The sequence below is a fragment of the Ambystoma mexicanum genome, chromosome 9 (genome assembly GCF_040938575.1).
Source record: "Ambystoma mexicanum isolate Mex_15411 chromosome 9, UKY_AmexF1_1, whole genome shotgun sequence".
NCBI classification, from domain to species: Eukaryota; Metazoa; Chordata; class Amphibia; order Caudata; family Ambystomatidae; genus Ambystoma; species Ambystoma mexicanum.
In genome coordinates, this window is record NC_090931.1 from 1,316,686,545 (window position 1) to 1,316,703,277 (window position 16,733).

Consider the following 16,733-nt stretch of genomic DNA (forward strand, 5'->3'; position numbering starts at 1 on the left):
GGTCGTTTCACCAACACTGGTACAAAGCCTTCACTGGTGGACAAGAGAGAATCTTGCACAGGGGAAACCCTTTTACAATCCCGAGGTACAGGCAATAGTCACTACAGATGCATGCCTGACGGGGTGGGGAGCTCACCATCTCCACCACACAGCTCAGGGTCTCTGGTCTCACTCAGTGGACAAGAACCACATCAACCTGCTAGAGCTTCTGGCAGTATTCAGAGCGCTTCAGGCGTTCGAGCCCCACCTACTAAACATGTCAGTGCAAATCCGGACAGACAGCACAACAGCCATGTTCTACCTGAACAAGCAAGGAGGGACTCGCTCGCCAAATCTGTCCAAGCTTGCCCAGAAAATCTGGATATGGGCACTCAGACGGAACATCTTCCTGTCATCACAACATCTTCCAGGGGAGCTCAATTCCCTAGCGGATGCTCTGAGCAGAGACTCCCTCCCAGAGGAACACGAATGGGTTCTAAACAGAGAGGTCGTAGAAAATATCTTCTCCCAGTGGGGTTTCCCCACTATAAACCTATTCGCCACAAGCGAAAACAGACAATACCCAGGAACTGCATCCAGGTTCCCCTAACCAGACTCCCAGGGGAACGCCCTGTGGATGAACTGGTCAGGGATGTTTGCGTACGCTTTTCCACCAACTCCTCTCATCAGGAAAGTGGTGAACAAGATGAACAGAGAGTCGATGACGGTCGTCCTAGTTGCTCCCATGTGGGCAAGACAACCGTGGTTCCCACACCTACGCAGGATGGCGGTGTGCGAACTCATCAAACTCCCAGCCTGGTACAACCTATTGTCCCAGCACCAAGGTCAAACAGTGCACCAGCAACCCAACTCAATGAACCTGGCAGCATGGCTCCTGAGGTCATAGACTTTGGACATCTCAATTTGCCACAGAGGTGTATGGACATCCTAAAGGAATCTAGGAAACCAAACACAAGGCACTGTTACTTTGACAAGTGGAAGAGGTTCGTTATCTGGTGCCAGAGTAAATCAATCAACCCCGTTGATTGCACTCCTTCCACTATTGTTACATACATGCTCCACCTGCTGGATGCAGGATTGGTTTTTAACTCACTGAAAGTACACATGACAGCCCTGTCGGCTTACACCACTTCCCATAGCAAGGTTTTGTGGTGGAAAGTACCAGTAGTTAAAGCCTTCATGGAAAGAGTAAAGAGACTTCACCCTCCTATTTCAAACCCACCACCAGGGTGGGACCTTAATGTGGTGCTAGCCAAGCTCATGGGCCCCCCTTTCGAACCCATGCATAAAAGAAGTCTCAAACACCTGACTTATAAAACGGCCTTCTTAGTAGCTATTACTTCTAGAAGAAGGGTCAGTGAAATTCAGGCTCTGTCAGTGCAGGATCTTTTCTTTACTGTCCATAAAACAAACTGGTTGTACGCACACACCCTAGGTTCTCACCTAAATTTATATCTAAATTCCATGTAAACCAGTCCATCGAGCTTCCGGCTTTCTTCCAGGACCCGCAAAGCTCGGCTGAGGTGAAACTACACATCCTAGATGTGCGTAGGGCGGTCCTCTACTATGTAAATAAGACCATACCGCTAAGAAAAACAGATCAACTGTTTGTCTCCGTAGCTACAGGCAGAGAGGGGGATCGCGTCTCTAAAGGTGCCATCTCGAAGTGGATTATTAACTGTATCCAGCTGTGTTACTCACTTTCTGAAATAACTTTGCCTTTCACGCCAAGAGCCCACTCTACTAGAGGCATTGGGGCCACTCTGGCTTTCATTGCAAATGTACCCCTTGACACCATTTGCAAAGCAGCTACTTGGAGCTCTATTCACACTTTTAGTCAGCATTACTGCATTGACACCCATTCCAAGGCAGATACACAAGTGGGACAAGCGGTTCTAAGACACTTATTTGCTCATGACCCTTCTCACATCCCACCTCCTTCTTCAGGTACTGCTCGCTAATCTATGCACAGCATGTGATCTAAGCAGATTCCACAAGCCTCAGAAGGGATACATTACTCACCGTAATCGTATTTCTGATGCTTGTATCTGCTTAGATTCACATGCGACCCACCCTTCCTCCCCTCTGAGAGAAGGCGCATAATGGCTTGTAGTCTTACCTTTCTGTCTATCTGCTTGGATTATCTGTACTCACGCTACTCCTCATGCTACCTCATGTCAGAAAAAATACAATCTGAGGATCCTAGACGCGTGAGGGATCTTGGGTACAGTGGACGTCACACTAGGGATAGTATTACTGGCACGCCATGTGTCGACGCCCATTTTCGAGTTTCGAAAAACAAACTGTAATACTCCGCAGCTTCCACTAGATGTCGGCCTATGCACAGCATGTGAATCTAAGCAGATACAAGCATCAGAAATACGATTACGGTGAGTAATGTATCCCATATATATATATATATATATATATATATGGCAAAAAAGAAAGAGGAGAGGTACACACTCCAGTTCCCTGCACAGTAAACCTTCTCAGCCACTGGTGTTCTCCTCCTACCGGTTTCTGTGCTCTTCACATCGTCAGGGAGGCAGTCCTAACTTGCAGCTCACAGCAAGTGCATGTGTTGACAATCAATGATGATTCTGCTGCAAGGACTTCTGGTAGCTGTAGTCATCAGGTTTGCAAGGAACAAGCTCACACCCAGTCCCACAGTGGGGAATGGGGGGGAGTAGCCTACAGTGAGGCACTCCAAAGCAGGGCATGTGTCACCCGGTGCAGCACCCTATCAGATTCAGAAGGTTTACTGTGCAGGGAACTGAAGCGCGCCCCTCTCCTCTTTTTCATCATATATTCCAATCAACATCTCCTCATTATTTTTAAAAAACAATGTAGATCCAGATTTCAGGAAATAACTGATGATTGAAATTCATTATGCATTTTTAATATAAATATTGCAGTCCTTTGCGGCTTTGATTTCCTGTAATTGGCGATTTCTTACTGTGCAGTAGTGAGTGATTTCTTTGTTACCTGGATGCTGCACCTGTTGGAGTGTATATTGCGGCTGCTGCAATATTAAACAAACAATTCTTTTTAACTGTACACTTCCTTGGAGTGCGCTTCCGGTATTCCTTTTCTGAACTTTTAAATCATACAAAGATACATCTTTGATTGGTTATGCACATCTTTGTTTTTTATTTCCTTTCAGACATAAACTTTCTTCTTTAAATAGCCATATCCCTTTTGTCTCTCGACTCGTGTTTCTCCACGTTTAACGCACGTGGTTCATCAGGAGAGTTTTCTAATATAAAACAAGAAAAACATTTATTTGCTTATCTATATCAACCCAAATCCATTGTTTATGTACAACAATTTAGGTGGTAGAGGCAAACCACCAATTGATATATTCATTTAACATACTCACCAGTTTTTTTCAAATTCAGTAATATTCTCAACTTTTAAATCCTTTTGTTAAAGTTATTTTTCAATGGCATAGGTTCATTGGTCTACAGGTTTCTAACCTGTAGACCAATCATCAATGGCATATGTTCATTAACAGAAAGAGTTTCCCAAAATATTGGTTTATACCGTCAGCCTTTAACAACTAATCTGTCATCATATCTGAGAGACAGCAAACATGTCATACAACAAATGGAAGAAATACCTTGGGAAGAAAGTTTTCTTTTTGTAAATATGGACCTGGTATCCTTATATACCAGTATTGAACATTTAAAAGGGCTTGAAACAACTGAGTTCTTTTTGAAAACTAGATCAATTTCGTTCCACCAACAAAATTCAATGATTCTAGAAATGTTGCATTTTGCTTTAACCAACAACATCTTTTTGTTCAATAAACAAATTTACAGACAAGAATGAGGCACAGCAATGGGGGCCAAGTTTGCACTTGCCTATGCAAACTTATTCATGGGACACTTTGAGATCAACCACGCATGGCAATATACAGCATTTACAAATGGATACATAACCTATTGGGGAAGATATATCGATGATATTCTTATGATATGGAATGGAGATAAAAAGCCAACTTCAGTAAATAAAGTACTACATGCTGAAAGAAATCACGTGAAGCATATAATCAAAAATATACCAAATGGTGAAATTCTGAGAACAAAGCGAAACTGCAGTTCAAATGAAAAATACGAAAATCATGTTAAATTGCTCAAAGAAAAATTTATACAGAGAGGTTACAAAAATCAAGATGTAGACAAAGCCATCCACAAAGCTGAAAAAGTACCTAGAACTGAACTATTAAAGGACAAATGAAGAATGATGAAGAAAAGAGAAGAAAAGGTAGACTTCATAACGACTTTCAATAGTGAAGCTCACCTTTTGAAAACATTTCGGACAAAACATTGGAACATTTTGCAAAGCGATGAAATGCTAAAACAGTACATAGAAGCTAAACCCAGGATAATTTATAGAAGGGCACCAACTTTAAAGCAAAAAATTAGCCCCAGTCATATGAAAGAAGAAAAAACTGAAGTGTTACCAGCACCAACAGGAACCCTCAAGTGTGGGAGTTGTGGAATCTGTGACCAAATGACCAAATGGAAAATGGTGTAAAAGAGATAAGGCTACCAAATGGAAAAATTCACAAACTAAAACAATTCATTAACTGTAACACTAAGTATGTGATTTATACAATAACATGTATATGTAATAAGAAATATGTGGGAAGTACTATTAGAGTACTGAAAATCAGATTACAAGAACATATTAGAGCCATCAAAAATAAGGACACAAGATACCCTATGGCAATTCACTTTAATCACGAACATAAAGCAACTGACATTAAAGGTATCAAGTTTCTGGGCATAGAAAAAATTGAAAGCATGGAGAGAGGAGGCAACAGAGAGCTACAATTAAGGAGCAGAGAAGCGAAATGGATCTGTATTTTGGACACTTGCAATACAGGGCTAAATTCAGATAATGAAATTAGTCATTGGTTGTAATGATTTGTTTTTTGAAATTCTGTTTGAAATTTAAAATTGCTTGGGGGTTGTGAAAATGTTTTACTAAATTCAAAAGAATTGATGATATAGTGAAAAGTAACTTGAGAGAGTTTACATATTTATTTACATGTATGAAAATTAGAGACATATAATTGCGAAAATAAGGTTTAAAAACCGGAACTTACTTTTGTTAAAATGGCAATATCTTGAATTGGTGTCTTTGAAGTGAAGTAAAATACATAACTTATTCTAAAACTAAGATGGCCGCCGACCGTGTAGGAAAAACGCGTGACGTCATCGTGCAACGTAACGCATGACATCATCGCGTTGCGTGGCGTGATGACGTCACACATAGCGGGCCCGCGAGTATAAATAAGAGGATTCAAATCACTTTCACAGTAGCACGGAATGAGAAGGATTGAAGGCAATCGTACCGGGATAAATAAGGTGAGGAGAGCAGACTAAGGGATACTTTATGATACCAAAACCATAGGGATTATTTAAAGTTAACCTAAGCTTAAAATTTTGTTTATTTTACTTTTGGTTTTCACAGAAATCCTATATATTTTTTCTGGAAGATAAGAAAGGATAAATGTTTTGCTATAAATGGGAAAAAAATAACTTTAACAAAAGGATTTAAAAGTTGAGAATATTACCGAATTCGAAAAAACTGGTGAGTATGTTAAATGAATATATCAATTGGTGGTTTGCCTCTACCACCTAAATTGTTGTACATAAACAATGTATTTGGGTTGATATAGCTAAGCAAAAAAATGTTTTTCTTGTTTTATATTAGAAAACTCTCCTGATGAACCACGTGCGTTAAACGTTGAGAAACACGTGTCGAGAGACAAAAGGGATATGGCTATTTAAAGAAGAAAGTTTATGTTTGAAAGGAAATAAAAAACAAAGATGTGCATAACCAATCAAAGATGTATCTTTGTATGATTTACAAGTTCAGAAAAGGAATACCGGAAGCGCACTCCAAGGAAGTGTACAGTTAAAAAGAATTATGCATTTTTAATACTGGTGTACAGTGATGTCACATCTAGTGTTTGTGAGACAGTCATGGTATCAAGAGACGACACAGACAAGTGAAAAGCAGTTTAAAAACCTTAATTCTCAGTGGTCAGGATGGTATAACACCTAACTTGCCCTAACTCTAAGATGGGAATGTTCCTTAAAGGAAAGGAAACTCAGAGAAGTCTAAGGGAAGTCTAGGTCTGTCTAGGTCTGTCAATCCAAAACAAAATACGGTTATGCTTGCCCTCACTTCGATAGGAAAACAGAGTGTATAAGATTTAGTCAACTCAATAGTGTTTAAAGCAAAATTAATGCAACAATGGAGCCATTCCGTAGCCCCTGTTGGGATGGAATTGATCCTATCCCTCCATCCCCCAGGCGCTTCCAGGTTAGGCAAGCTCTGTATGATGGAATGTAGCCCACCAGGAGCGAGCAGCCCTGTAGCACATAGAAGGAGGCGAATAGCGCTAGCCTTGTCCCTTTTCTGCAACTCCATTTTGTATTTAGCCAAGCAAAGGCATACGGATGGCCTGAAATGCCTGTGTCCACATCTCACCCAGAGATGACATGCTATTAGCCCTCAAGGCCTACACTGCGCAAACCCTGCGCCGACAGAAGTCAATTTTCCTCCTGTCCTCTATGTTACAAATATCTAGTATCATTTTCAGGAATGCGCCCTGTGAAGAGCGTGAGACAGTACCAGGCCCCTGCGCTGCGGCCATCTATCTCCACTAAGCTGCCATTGGGCCTCTGACCCTCACCAGGCCAGAGCCAGCTGCACTTCACCGACCTGACCCCCAGCTGTTAGCCCCCCTAGGAGTTGCCCACCACAGATCTAAAGCCTGCACGACTGTATATCTCTCCCATAGCAATATGTCTCTTGAGGTATGTGGCACCAGGATAGGTAAATCACAGATCAAAACCGCAGAGGTGGGAACCTTGGATGCAGACCTGCGGTATTAATGAAATCCTGAATGTGTGGATCAGTACAATTGTATTTTACTACGCCCTCTCTATCACCCCTTCCTGTGACCACCCAAAGGCTTGCCATGATGAATAACTGTTTAGTTTAGTTGTTAGTTTAGTTAGACTACATTGTATTTTATGTATGACCTGACCTTCACTGCAAAGATAAGCTCAGCTGACCCACGTTCCTCAAGATCGACTAGGAAGAACCAGCTAATTCACGCCTGGCATCCCTATGGAGCAGGCCCTTCTGTAGTGTGCCTCCAATCAGGAGCACCAATCTGTCATGTATGTTGATGATGTGTTTCACCTTTATAAACACATGTATAATGATGTAAGACCAGAGAGCTCTCAGGCAGCAGAGTCCTTTGCTGACATTTGTACTTTGTAGGATTACAACTTGTTGCCCTTGCAGAACTATCTCTTGGCTTTATTCCCTAGCAGGTTGTATTTACTCTGGAGTGTACGTAACAAAGGTCTAAGCTTTCCCATTTGTGACCCCGATGTGATTCCTTAGCCCCCGTACCTATGGCTACATCCATGGGCCTCTCCCGAAAGGCTGTGCCCACCTACAGGTGACCAGTCCCCAAAACACGTACGCAAAAGAAGTGGTCTTTGTGGATGCCGGCTTTGCGAAATACCCACCTGCTCGTTGGAGCCAGGTACGGCCCCAGGGAGAGGCCCCCGTGTGTTGTAGATTAACCATGAACTGAGGCTTTCGGAAGAACACGGACACGTGAGTATAGAATGCTAGGAGTAACAATAATGGGGTTTTAGAATGGAGCAATATGATAAAGGGGAACACGTGGTGATGGAGTGTGAATGAATAGATGAGTAGTTGATTTCAAGAGTTTTTTATGGCCATTTTTTATTTATTCTAGGTTTTAAGTTATACAGAGAATATAAAAGAGGAAGGAAAGGGAGCCTCTCTGTCTGAGGAGGGAAGGTGTCAGCCACAGAGCACTGTCCCGTGCAGGAAGATATGAAGACAGAGAAACATTAGGAGCCCAGGATAATTAGAGGGCACGGGGAAAAAGTTGTGGTTATTATTTTAGTTTATTATTTTAGTTTGTTGTTTTAGTGTCATTTTTATATGTAGGAGGAGGCCCAGGAGGGGCAAGAATGGTGTGAATGCAAGGTGAGTGAGGGAGGTGTGGGGATGCTCCGAGGGGAAGAGAAATGTTCGTCAGGTCTATGTTCTGTTTTTATGCACTAAAAAGTGATTGTGTTTATATTGTTTGACAATACGAAGACTGTTTGTAACAAACATGTGACTAAAGGTAACGCAAAGTTACTAGGTCGGTCATGATGATATAGACGGACAAGGGGAAGATAGTGTAGGACTTTTTATTGACACGACGTGCAGATAGATAACAAACATGGGATCAGACACACCCTTAACTCATATATGTAAGAGCTTGCCCCTGTACAGTGACAAAATTAAGAAGTACCACAGCCAGTGGTACAATAGGCGAAGGAATGCCCTACTCCTGGCAAGCTGCTGCCAAACTTGCATTTTTCCAGCACCCGCGAATGGGCAATTACTGGGTCAATACGGCCCAGCTGGACCCAGTAATTCCCCATTTGTGGGCGCCGGAATGCATTACTCCCCATTCCCATTTGAGCCCAATAGGGCTCAATGGAAATGGGGTGGTCGGATGTACCGGCACCATTGAGAATGGTGCCGGTGCATCCGACAATCTCTGATCGTGGGTGCTGGTAGCTGCCAGGACAGACGTAATGGCACCCTCAAACAGAACTCGCAGTTTACCGGTCTGAGAACTATGGTACTGGCAAGCTTACCGGTACCGTAGTTCCCGGACAGGCAAACTTGTAATGACCCCCATAATTTAGGATATGAAAACGTGGGGTCAGTAAGGGACGAAGAGTACTGGAGTGACTTTGATGATGAGGAAGAAGGAGCGGTAGGAAGGGTTCCGTAAATACACTCAACTACGCACAGGGTGGAAGGCAAGTGGGAAGGGAGGTTGCGAGAAAGGTTCAGGAGAATGGCTCTAGCAAAAAGCCAGGGAATGGAGTGAAAGGGGGAAAATAAAATCAAAACTGCAAATGCCCCTAATCCACAAAGGAGCAGGTCGACCTCTTTATGTTCCATGGGCACAAATGGAAAAGAACAACCTCCTTAATTCACTCCACCCTCTCACGGCGGGTGCAGGAAAATGGATTTACACCTTCGAGAAACACACTGCCGGGGTGCCTCTCGCTATGGGAGATATTAAGGACTAGTGTCCGCAGTGGGAGAACAGGCTAAATCGATGTGGGTAAAAGCAGGATATCCTAGAGGAAGCATAAGCAATGACACTCACAATAGGGCGTCCTTCAATAATGTCAATGCACGTGCATTGGATGCACTGCGGCGGGCCTTCCCGGATAACCCTGATTTACAATCTATAATGCAACGTATCATGGGGGATGAGAAAGATGCTGCGCAGTTCATTCTTCGGGTTCAAGAAATGTGGAGGGCAGAAACGGGCACCTTATGGGACCAATCAATATCCCTGTTCTATTGTATTATAAAAAGGGGATTCCCAAAGGAGGTACAGAAGGCCCAAGATAAATAGCGGGCATAGAAGCGAAAGGATGGCCCGAGATTCAAGCATCATAGTACACCATTGTAGGAGGATCAAAGAGAAAGAAAGGGAAACTATCCAAAGAAGGCAGGCAGAGGAAACAAAACTTGTGCAAGCTAAAATAGTGAAAGTAGCAGCAGTATTGGTAGTACCGCCCTCAGAGCAGGTGGGGGAAGAGGGATGTGCCTCTGTCACAACACAGGTGAGGATGGCTGCAGTGTGGGCAGACCACGGACAAGAACAGTGGGGAGGAAATCAACAATATTTGTTACGCTCACCTGATCTCCACAGGGGCGCCGAACGGAGCTGGATGATCTGGTGGTGAGTGGTGTCTTGTACTCCCCTCTGATACGAAAGCAGGCTTGCCTAGAAAGGTAAATCACAGGTTACTCAACCATGTGGATGAGGTGGCTCCCGCCTCCCGTGGTGTCCTCATGCACCCCCCAGCTATATCTCACCTTTGAGTTACGAATAGCGGGCTCTCCGTCCTGCCACTGTTCGCAGGGGTGCGTCGTAGTTTTAGGATCTAGTTACTTCACTGATCCTATTGAAAGTTCCAGACAACTGTGACTCTATGGTAAGTCTTATTCCAAAGATATGTATAGCTAAGAGTTCAAGTTGCAAAAGTTCACTCTGTACCTTTCTTTACAGATTCCCTCTTCGTGCATACGATGGAGCGAGGTTCTTGGTAGCTGGCTTCCCAAGGTAAGATTTGCGCCAGTGCTATGCAAAAGTCTTTCCACCCGATACTGTTTTTCTGCACAACTAACCTGCTGCTTTTGTATTCTGCAGGTGCGGAATCTCCTGAACAAAGGCTGTGTGATGAAGAATTGTGAGCCCGTGAGGATTGCTGCCTACAGGTGAATGCTGCCTCATGCAGCATTATAAGTCAGAATGAGGCCTTCCCACTGCTCTGCTAACCTGATGTCTTCTTTCTGTTTTACAGATGCGGCATTCCCAGAGCAGCGATTGGAAGATGAAGCGGAGATCGAGTGATTACGTTCCGATGATTCGCTGGTAAGTATTAGTGCGGCGCTGAACTGCGATGAAGAGCGTGTGGTCTGCAAGGCTAATCTGATGTTCTTTCCTTTTCAGTTCTGAAGAAGCGTGGACTCCTGAGCGGCCGCGATGAAGAGACTGGTAAGTATCTTGTTCTGCTCTTCTTTCTCACTATTCTTTGCAGGTAGCTCGAGACCACTGGACGGGCGTGGCTGATGGCTGGCCTGGAGCTGCAGACACGGTGAGCGTTACGCTGCAGGAGTGCAGAATAACGCAAAGCGTATCCTGTATGAAGGGTGTGGTTTATATAGTCTTCTGAAAGTAGTTCCAGCAACCACACCCAAGGAAATAGTCCCACGGCAAATAATCCCTTCACCCTGCCTCATATGGGTTCGCACGTGCCTGTCTGGGTCTGAAATGTGCCATGTTGGTGATGGCAGTATGAGCCAGGCGTCAACGGTGCCAGGACCGAGTCCAGGAAGCCCCTGCCTTCAAGGCCCCCATGGGACCCAAGGCCTTGGGCAGGGTGGTCTGTACCTGATGTTTGGGGGTGTGGACCGTGACAATATTTAGGACCCCAATGGTAAGGAAGGCCACCAGGAGGACGAGGTGGGTGCGGGGGGCAAAGACGAGGGGGATTTTGGAGGACATGGGTCGAGAGGAGATGGGCAAGGACAGTGTTGGTCATGCGGAAGGTGGGAGCACTTTGCCAGGGAAGGCTGCAGTAGACAGGGAGGGAACTACCCATATAACCTACCATATTATGGTTAACAACAGTACAGAAACCCCCTGCCGGACAGCTCACGGAGGGCCCATGGTCCACTCATGAATGCATACAACATACACCAACCAAATGCACAGCTACCTCCCCTGATGCCCAGCCCTGTCACCTACTGCTATCCCCCTCAAACAATGCTAGCACAACAGAATCACCGGGGAGCCCAAGCCAGCGGGAAGAGAAACCCTTTTGCCACCACCCCAAACGGCACGGCAGCGCCTTACCCATGTGCCTGTGTGATGGGAGTGGACCCTGTCGAGACTGAAAGAATGGTTTCATCTAGGACTACTAGATGATGAGTACCAATATTTAAGTGTACGTTTCTAGACTTGTCCCAGTGATTCTTCTCTAACTTCACATAGAACTTCACTAGACACAAGTATGAACTAAAATCCTTCTAGGTCTGTGGCCTTACCATGGCAGAAATAGCTCGTACATGTAACTTGGGTAGCACACCTTTGTTTGATATTTCATGACCCAGCTATGCAACCAGGGCTAATGTTAAACACCTTGAGACTAGATGGGATAAGATCGGCCTCCCTCTTTCTTTAACTTAAAGGCATGCATGAAGCCCCTGAGGCTGCCTGTTTTTTTGTGGATGCTTCAAGATACCACATGGCTGTATCAGAACCATCCGCTATTGATGCTTCCTTTCTCAAACATCTGACTGATGTGTTCATCACCTACTGCATCTATCATGATCCTGAGATTGGCCTGACCATCTGAGGATAGCAGGTCTTCCCCTCTCCCGCCCCTCCAAATACTGCACACCCAGAAGTGACAGCAAGTGACTGTTTGGCTGGTCGGAGTGTATTTAGCAGTCAAAGGACTTCTGGAGACTGTGTCGGCAAGAGGAAGCCCAGAATCCACTTTGGACACCATAACTCGCCTTGTGCTGCGAGTGTCAAGGAAGTCTTTGAATTTGAATTGCTGGCCCCGCCCTCTGGCTCGTTGCGTCTGAAAGGATAAAATACCAGATGTACGCCCACCCGTGCGCGCATCCGGGAGTGAGAGCAAGTGACTGTTTGGCTGGTCCTGCTGTTCGGCTCCTACTTGCTTGGTCGGAGTGTATTTATCAGTCAAAGGACTTCTGGAGACTGCGTCGGCAAGAGGAAGCCCGCCATCCGCTTTGGACACCGTAACTCACATTGTGCTGCAAGTGTCAAGGAAGTCTTTGAATAAATACTTTACCTCTTTACAGTAGCTAAGACTCGCGCTGAGTACTCGCACTAGTGTACGTGTACTCTCACTCATTTTTGTGCCTTATTGCGGTGGGCTTGTCAGCTTTACTGAGGCATTGTTTGTTCTCGTTGTAGATTTGAATTGCTGGCCCCGCCCCATGGCTCGTTGCTGCTGTGCGTGTGAAAGGATAAAATACCAGGTGTACGCGCACCCGGAAGTGACAGCAAGTGACTGTTTGGCTGCGCAGCAGGTGCGCAGGGTATTTTACTCTACTTTCTTTTTATATGTTGGTGCTCTCTGTGAGCGGAAACACAGCAAATGAGCACTGCAACCATTAGATATAACTTGTGAAGGTTTTTATGGTTCAGAATTAGGTTGTTGTGAAACAGGTGATAGGCTGACAAGAGAGTATATGTACTTGGGGTTATCTTCTAGCATCATGGTCTATGGATTAAGAAGCGGGAGAAAGCTGAAAAGACCCATAATACTAATGCCCCAATATCTGGTGATTAGATTGACTAGGTTGCTTAGCCACCAGCTTTGCAGGGGGGCGGGGATTGTGGGAGAGGCAAGTGGTAATGAGTTTCAATCCAGTCTCAATGAGAAAGACAATGAGGTTCCCTCAATTGATGCTCGTTCTGAAATGTACACTTTGGATGGGCCCTCACTAGGAACGAACTTCCCGCTGTTATCGAGAATTCTGGATCTATTAGACAAAGGACATAAACAGACTCACTATGAGATGGGTATTTTGAGGACCGCAATGGTGGACCTCTTATGTAAAACCAGTCGCATTGAGGGACTACTATTCACATGTGATGCCATGGCTGCACTGTCTGAGAGGTCCATAAAAGAGAAAATTGTGGTGGATAATTGTACCCAAATCCGTGGTGAACCAAGATTGACAGATATGGAAAAGATTACTTTTGCAGAAGTTACTGCTCCCTAATTGATGAAGGCGGACTATAGTCAAACTGAATACCTGCCTTTCAAGGATGAGGAGATAGTTAAGGTTGCTATTTCAATTCAGAAAATAGGGCGTGACATTGAAGAACTAAAGGAGTGCCTACGGCCCACGAGACAGCAGGGGCCAGATGCACCATCTATGCAGGAGCTTAACTTAGGCCGGGAGGGGCCTGATAGCCCCACTCTCTTGACTGGTCTGATAGACCTCTATGAAGAGTGTGTCATAGGAGAGGGCCCTCAATTATCCGTCAAGAAGGGCTGTGAAGAAATAGAAAAGCCTATTGTGGTGCTTACACGAAGGGAAAAAAGGTTAGCTGTGAGAGCACAGAAGAGAAGGGCTAAAGCTAACTCCCTTTGGAAGAAGCAGCCCAAAGAGGTGCTGAAGGACACACATGGGTCACCCCCGAAGAGGTGATTGTTATTCATGAGGAGGAGGTTGTCATTGATCTATCTCAACTCAATGAGGAATCGAGGGTTCTATTGGATCACAATATGTCAGGTAGAAAGGTAGAGCCACAGGATCAGAAAAAGCAGATCCCGAAAAAGAAAGCTCTTGGGAATGATGTTGCCAGTAATTCCAGGCAACATGGAGATGGTAAAAATCCTATAAAAAGTGTGTCCGAATCTTCAGGTGTGGGAAGTGGGGGCCTTCAATCCACTCTTTAACAATTTTATCCTATAGTACATAAGATAATTCCACTGAAAAGTCAAAAAGAAAGAGTGGAGGGATCTGGGATAAATAAATTGAATCCAATTGTGAAGTAAGATATTGGTGAGCCATGGATGATGATGGGAATGCTGGGCAAAGATGCTCAAGTACCAGAATCTCTCACGTCTATAAATGCAGTTGACGGGCAGAATAATTTGAACCAAAGTGTCCTGGTAAAGGAAAATAGCGTTTTGCCTATTGAAGACACAGGGGAGGAGGCAATGCAAGTGCCTCCTGAGAATCCTGGTGGAATTGAACTAACTCCTCATGATCTTAGATTAGGAGAGAATGGTATTGAAAATGTTGGTAATCCTGACAGTGTTTTAAGACAAGAGATACCATTGATCATAGGATGGGAAAGTAATGTTAAGGTCAATGGTAAATATAACCTGAATAGATCTTTCTTGCCAAAAACCTTTCAGATGATTCCTTCTCTAAGAACGCTTTGCTCAGATGATATTGACTGAGTGCGACTAGCCACAAACCATAATAATAGGATGATTTGCGGATTTCACTTAATGATGATCATGAAATTGGTTTGGAAACAGAGGGAGAATTTTGAATACATAGGCCTGAAGCCTTTTATTTTTCAAAATGAGCAAGAGGCCAAATCCTTCTTGGAAAAACCCGCTATTCCTGAGACAATTGTAGAGTCAAAATCTGAGCTGGGTCCGCCCCCATAGTTCAATGAGGATATGATCAGACAACTCTTGGCTTTGGCAGCTGCATTCAGTGGAATCAATAGTGTGCCCACAAAAGCGGATGGTTTGGCTTCTATAGCCCTTCCCAATTCCATACTATAATGAAGTTTCTTTTGTGTGTTTATCATGGAATAGCTGTGGTCTAGCAAATTTCTTTCGTTGGTGGGGTACAGCAAATTTTATTAGCTATCCAGCTGTTATCCTACTACAAGACACTATGTATGCTTCTCATTTTAATGTTGAGGGGTTTGAATGTTATTCACAACCTACAAGCAGAGGTGAGAAGGGCAGGCCATCTGGTGGGCTAGCCATCCTCATCAACAATTCTTGTAAGTTAGCTTCAAAGCTTATTTACAAAGACGCTGCAGTGATAGCTGTAGAATTGACCCCTTGTCAGGCATATGAGAAAGCAATCCTTATTTTGTGTATCTATTGGAATAAGATAACCACATAATTTATAGAGTTTGTGGACATCATTGATTCAATTCTAGAAGGGGCTCTAGTTTGTCATGTGTATGTGGGGATTCTGGTGGGGAGAGACTTCAACTCAACCTGTCTATTCCCTGGGCGGGGTATTGGTCAAAAACTGCTGTCTTCTGCTTTTACTGTTAGGAATGGCCAAAAATGGGTGGATTTCTTCCTGAATTGGGATATCCAGGTGGTATCCACGCAAGAAAATTTGCTTCCCTATACATAGTCCCGAGGTGGTTTGAAATCCCATATTGATCTTTTTTTCTTGTCCACTTCACTGCACAAAATTTCCAACTCAATTTTAATCAAGGATCTTGGATATGGGGATCATCATACAATTTCAGTAAAGCTAAGTTTAGGTAATTGGGGATATAAAATAAACCCAATACTGGAGTTAGTTGAAATTGACCGTCCAGGATTGTCTGTTCGATGGAGCCCATCGATTTGTCATCAGTTTATCCGGCGAATTAAAGATGACCCGGAAATGGAGAGCATGATGACCCTAACAAACTATGATTCGGCACATATGGATGCATAGCTGTCAAATAGGATTAATCTCCACTTAATAGAGATGGCAAAGAAGGCTGTGCCTGCCCATAAAGCTAACCTGCAGAAGCACACATTTAATTTAGAGATTTTCCATTTAAAAAAAGACAAAAATCTAAAGACCAGACAATTGAATAATTTGAATCTTGATAGGGAGGAGCACCTCTATGTAAAAAGGGCATTCTTCAAAAGTACAAAAATGCCACTAAGAGTCTAAAAGCTAAGCTCCTCTTACAAGATAACCAAACTATGATGCACTATTTGTTGAAAAGTGACACTGCAACATCTGGGCTATTCTAAGGACCATAAATGGTGTAACTGAAGGACAAAAAGAAAATGCTATTGTGGCCTCTGCATGGGTCAACTACATTAAGCTGAGATATGAGATACCTAGTAGATTTGATAGAAAAAATGTAAATGATTATGGAAACTCAATTTTGGCCAATTCTCCATGGACTCATGAAGATATATTTGGGGCCATTGAGAAGTTAAACGCGTCAAGAGTGGTCGGTTCGGATGGGATTCCGGCCTGTTTACTTAAATTCGATCCGCAATTATGGGCAGTGATCTTGAAATACAAATTTGATGCTGTGTTTCAAACTCGGGTAATACCTAGATTGTGGTGCTCGGCTATCATAATTCCCATTTATACGAAAGGCCTGATTAATGAGCCTAATAATTTCAGACCGATCGCTCTTACTGATGCATCCTCCAAAGTTTTCTGTCATCTCATTTTGGACGAGCTATTAGAGTTTATGAAGATGAATGATACTCGGTCAAAATATCAAATTGGATTCAGACGTGTTCATGAGATGTCCTCTTAATGCCACATTATTATCTCATATTTAATGGCAGAATAAGCATCAACATATA